The sequence below is a fragment of the Vulpes lagopus genome, chromosome 1, assembly GCF_018345385.1.
Source record: "Vulpes lagopus strain Blue_001 chromosome 1, ASM1834538v1, whole genome shotgun sequence".
In the NCBI taxonomy this organism is placed as follows: Eukaryota; Metazoa; Chordata; class Mammalia; order Carnivora; family Canidae; genus Vulpes; species Vulpes lagopus.
The window spans coordinates 46,642,504-46,648,693 of record NC_054824.1 but is presented as its reverse complement, the minus strand read 5'-3'; the positions used below and the strand labels follow the sequence as shown (position 1 = coordinate 46,648,693).

The 6,190-nt window shown below is 33.2% G+C and overlaps 1 pseudogene; it reads left to right on the top strand.

Moving 5' to 3' along the window:
• Nucleotides 1–3,889: 3,889 nt before the first annotated feature.
• On the top strand, nucleotides 3,890–4,413 carry LOC121501364 (annotated as a pseudogene).
• The last annotated feature ends 1,777 nt before the right edge of the window (nucleotides 4,414–6,190 follow it).

Genomic DNA, 6,190 nt, shown 5'->3' with positions numbered 1-6,190 from the left:
GCAAAATAAAATAACAAAGAGGTATTATTCTTCACCTAAATAAAATATTAAAATGACTTAAAATATATAATAAGACAAAACAAGACACTAGACATTATTGGCAGAAGTACAAAATTATATTCTTTTTTCAAAGAAATAATTGGGAAAATACAAACAAAAGAACACCTAACTTTGCTTTCTCATTAACCAAACACGTTTACTTCAGGGCAGATAGAGATACAGATATATTAATATATATTTTGTGAATAAATACACCTAAATAAATAGTGAAGGATATAGGATAAAAAATGTTAACAAGTAGCTCTTTGTCATAATCAAAAAGACCATGGAACAACCAGTGTTCATAAATAGCAAATTTATTCAATTTGTTCAATTAATGGTGGTAGTTTCATTAAATAAAATGGGACAGAGCTTTTAAAATCAGATCATCTATACATATTCATATGCAGTTTTTCAAAAGTTGCAAATCTGTATGTGCAATACATGTAACATGAAAGTACATCTATGATTTGTGCATGTAGTAACATTGTTACTACATGTTAATAATGCCCTTACTCTGGAAAGTTAGATTCACATGGAATCCTATTTTTTGAAGGGGAAGACAAGACTGGAAATTTTGGCTTACTTTAAACTTTTTCTTTGTTTATTATAATCTAAGTATATTACTTATTTGACAAAAATTAAAAGGTACTAAAGGTAATGAGATTTTATTGATTTTCTTCTTTATGAGAATCAGTTCTTGGTCCTCCATTACTGTTTGTATTTAATGAGAAAAATACATTTTAATCTGTGTTGTTCTAGTTCAAAGTTAAAATGAAAAGATAAAAATGGCTAACTTTTTAAATCTATAATGCTCATAATGATCTTATGTGTACATGATCTCTATTTGACATTAAAAAATGTATAACAGGGACATACAAAAGCATTTACTCAAAACTCAAAAATATATCAATTACTAGCCACAGGGAGAGAAATAATATCAAGAGCACTCTCTAGGTGACTAAGGTAATCCTTTGCAGCAATGTCTTTACTGCATGGAATGAATAATGGGTAAACCATATCCTCACGACCTCAAACAATAAATGTAAAATCACCACCGGACAATCAGGCTTATTATCAGAGAATGTAATTAGGCCTAATTACATCCCAGACTTATTTTCCCTAATTTTTCATTCTCCTGATACTCATGCATATTGATTATACCACATAATCATGGGCTTACTGATTTGTTGCCTTTTAATTGGTCTCTAGTGTTTCACTGATGTGTATTTCTCTTCCCGATATCACTGTGGGGCTTTTTAAAAATGCCTTCCTCATATTCCTTGATACAATTGACAATCAGGAAATGTTTCTTTAATGAAAACAGAGTGAGGCAGAAGCTTTTCAGTGTGGACTATTAAATCACTTAATTAAACAGGAGAAACCCTATAGGAAACGAGAGATTCTGGTTGTCAATTGGATAATAATAAAAGAAGTTTAAGTGAAAGCTGTATAGCTAAGGATGAACCAAGGAATCTAGGTTCAGTAACTTAACTGGGAAATGAGGGATGGTCATACATAAATAATTTTTAGTTAATTTCTAGTCATGAGAAGGGGATGAAATAATGCTAGGTATTCATTCACACTTTTTTTAAAGCAGTAATACAGACATTTTTCATGAACTATAATAAAATACAAAAAAATTAAGAGATCCTTTTATTGAAAGGACAACTTAAGTCAACATCTCTAGGTTGTTATTATGTGTATTTTTTCCTGATAATTTCCTTTATCTCAGACAATAGGGATAAGTTTTATAAATTACTTCCTTATATTTTGATCACTGTGATAGAGTATTAGAATATATTAATAACACCTCATACTTTGTCATTGAACAGTAATGAAAATTAGTAAAACTAAATTTCAGCTAAAATTATGTGTGTATCTAAAGTCTTGTAAAATGCATTGGAAAATGATATTCCATAGGCAATATGTATGGCTCTTAAACAGCTGGGAAAATAATATTATTCTAAAATTAATTTATTCAATCTTGCCAAAGGCATTTGTCCACATATAGGGCTAATTTTATGCCAGGATTAAAATTTTAACAGATATAATATGCGTAGGATAAAATGTATTGTGAAAGGCTTCCAGGACTTCAGTAACCCTCATTGATAAATTATGTTTTGTAGAAGTATTTTATCAAATAACTTTGTTATTGAACAAATGAACCTGCATTATGTTTCTATGTGTAATCAATAATAAAAATAATACTTTTCTCAAATTGTTTAATTTATAAATACCTTTACCTTTCTCTATGATAGTTACCTGTGATTGTTTGACACAGAAAAGTTTGATGTAATGAAGTGTGAGACAAAATAGCTATCTTTGTGAGGGTAAGGATTCAGTTTTGTGCCCCACATCTTATTCACATTTATATAGTATTTAGTATATCAGGCATTATTTTAGGAACATAATAAATATTAACTCATTTTAATCTTCTACAACTGTGTGATATAAATATTATTATAATCCCTACCGTGCAGTGAGGAAACTGAGGCAGAGTGGTAACATGTCCAAGGTTCCATAGCCAGTAAAGGGAGGCTTAAATAGCAGGGATTGTATTTCAGATTTTGTATTCTTAACCAGTATCAAATGTTTCATCCTTTTAAACTCTGGTAGTATGTACAAGTGATTATAACGGAATAGAACTTTTAAAAGCAGTTAGTCCAGTATGTATATAAACCCACATTGAAATCCAAATTTGGTAGTTTTGCTAAATGTGCTATACATGACTTGCTTATTCATTAAACTGTATCAATTCCTAATTCAGGACTAGAATTCAGTAAAATTAAAGTAGGTAAATCTTTTTTTTTTTTTTTTAAGATTTTATTTATTTACTCATGGATGGGAGACACAGAGAGGCAGAGACACAGGGAGAGGGAGAAGCAGGCTCCATGGAGGAAGCCAGACGTGGGACTCAATCCCCAGTCCCCAGGATCAGGCCCTGGGCTGAAGGCAGAGCTAAACCGCTGAGCCACCCGCGCTGCTCCAGGTTTTTTTTTTTTTTTTTAATCATAAGTAGGGAATTATAATTATCTGACCAAAGATACCTTACTTTTTTCCTGATGAAAATATCACTTGATGAAGATATTCACTATGCCTAGATATACTCTCAGAATCCTTCTCAACACAAAATTTCCATCACCATTGCCAATATATTGAAGATGCTCCAATGAGAGAAATCTCTTTGCCATCCTTGCAATGTAATCACCAAAGTAACAATTGCTTCCAATAATTAAAAAGTCTTGGTATCAATTAAATTCATTTCATAGAAATCACTTTGAAGTTTTCTTAATTTTTTATGTATTTTGAACATTTTAATTAGCACTGAGATCATTCACTCTTTAAAGATTACATTCTATTTGGTATACACACACGTGCACGCGTGTCATAACTATTTTGGTGAATGGTAGCTTGTTCCATTCAGTGTTTTGCCCTGAAATCTAGCCTATCTGATAAGAGAAAACTCCACTTTCCTTTTGTTTGGAGTTACCTATGTACTTTTGGTCACTTGTTTATACTCAATATTTCCTAATCAGCTATGACTATAGCATAGAACTGGTTTTTGCTTTGGAAGACAACCTGGAAATAATTCTAATAGGTGAGCCATTCTTATTTACATCATTGATATAATCAGCATATATGTAAATATTACTCTCGCTTTCTCTAAATTTTTAAATTTTATGTGTTTGTTTTTCGTTATGATGATGTGAGTTCTAATCTTTAATAAGTTTCCGAGCTTCCTACCCGCTCCCCCTCCCCCTAAGTGCCGCTCCGCTGCTCCGCGCTAGCTCAGAGCTCCCGGCTCCTGCAAAGCCAGCGCCGCCCTCGTCTCCCTCCAGCCAGGGTCATGATCATCTACCCGGGCCTCATCAGCCTTGATGAGATGAGATGTTCTCCGACATCTACAAGATCCGAGAGACCGCGGACAGGCTCTCCTTGGAGGTGGAGGGGAAGATGGTCAGTAGGACAGGGGGTAACATTGATGACTTGTTCATTGGTGGAAATGCCTCCGCTGAAGGCCGGGAGGGCGAAGGTACCAAAAACACAGTAATCACTGGTGTTGATGTTGTCAGGAACCATCATTTGCAGGAAACCAGCTTCACAAAAGAAGCCTACAAGAAGTGCATCAAAGATGATATGAAATCAATCAAAGGCAAACTTGAAGAACAGAGGCCAGAAAGAGTAAAGCCCTTTATGAGAGGGGCTGCAGAACAAATCAAGCACGTCCTTGCTAATTTCAAAAACTACGAGTTCTTTATTGGTGAAAACATGAATCCAGATGGCATGGTTGCACTACTGGACTACTGTGAGGATGGTGTGACCCCATATCTGGTTTTCTTTAAGGATGGTTTAGAAATGAAAAAATGTTAATGAACTTGACTGTTACTTTGGATGTATCACCTGATGTCCTAACTGGCTGCTGCTCTTCATCCACACAACACCAGGACTTAGACAAATGGGACTGATGTCATCTTGAGCTCTTTATTTATTTTGACTTTGATTTATTTGGAGTGGAGGCATTGTTTTTAAGGAAAAAAACATGTCATGTAGGTTGTCTAAAAATGAAATGCATTTAAACTCATTTGAGAGAATGCCTGTTAGTTTTACACATTTTTATTTTTTTTATTTTTAAATTAAATTTATTTATTTATTTATTTAGTTTTATACATTTTTAAATCCATCTTGTGTAGTGTCCTGAAGAAGCTAGAGCCTTATTGTAGACTACTGCTAGAAAGCATAAGAGTGCCTGCAGATAACTTGTACAGTGAAAGCTATTTATGGGACTGGAATATAAAAAACAAGAACCAAAAGTCTTAATTCTGAGTTCAAGTAAAGGGAAAGACCATGCTCATAGTGGGACCAACATTTGAAGTGGATTCCTTATATTTCATCACCTACAGATGGAAGTAGTTAGCTCTGGAAGAGATTACCAAAAGAATAAAAAGAGACTAATAACTAACTAACTAACTAACTAACTAACTAACTAAATAAATAAATAAATAAATAAATAAATTTCCCATTTTTATTCCAGAGATTACATTTATACTGTAATGTAATTTATTTTGCCTCTTTTTAAGATACTGTCTATTAATTCCATAGTATAAGCAAAACAAACTAAATTTTTTTTTTTAAGATTTTATTTATTTATTCATGAGAGACACAGATAGAGGAGAGGCAGAGACACAGGCAGAGGGAGAAGCAGGCTCCATGCAGGGAGCCCAACGTGAGACTCGATCCCAGGACTCCAGGATCAGGCCTTGGGCTGAAGGCAGGTGCCAAACTGCTGAGCCACCCAGGGATCCCAAAACAAACTAAACTCGTTAACTCTTTACTTCTCCTTCTCACCCAACTTGATTCAGTGAGATTACCTTAATGTTTACATTTTATATACTAGATATTCCACTATTTGAGTTATCAGATTTAAATGACATATATTATCTCCCACCTACTGCTCCTAAGTATAGAAGTCAATTATTTCTATACTATTTTCTATTATTGTTCTCTGTATTCTTTCTATTAAAAAAGATATTATGTAGTCCTTATAAAAGCGCATGCCATTTACAGAGCAACAATTCATCTTAATTCTTTCCTTTGTTTAGTTTTATTTCCAAATATGAATAATAATTTCAATGTTGAATACAATGTATTCTACTTATTAAATATATTCAATTTTCTTCAGCATTGCAGGGGTTTCCTAACCATTTCTGTTCCATCAAGCTTATCTTCTAGTAGAGTGCTGTTCAACAGAACTTTCTGCCATGATAGATATATTCTATATGTATGCTATTCAGTAAGTAGCACAAGTGAATGTGCCTTGAAGTCTGGCTACTGTGACTGAGGGATTGAATTTTAAATTTTATTTAATTTTAATTAATTTTAGCTTTAATGTTTATAGCTACATGCAGCTAGTGGCTACTGTATTTTGTACAACACAGCTCTAATACTTATGTTCTTACATATTCAATATTATTTGCTTTTAATTTTTTGCTTGATGGACTGCTTGGCTAAATATAAAGTTTTTGGCTTAATATAAAATCCCTGTTTTACTAAAATTATTGCCAAATCACCAACCAAGAGGTAAAGGAGCTCAGGTTATGGAGCTAGCAAATGTGTTTTAATATCCATCCATAGGAAGAATCAAGTGCAG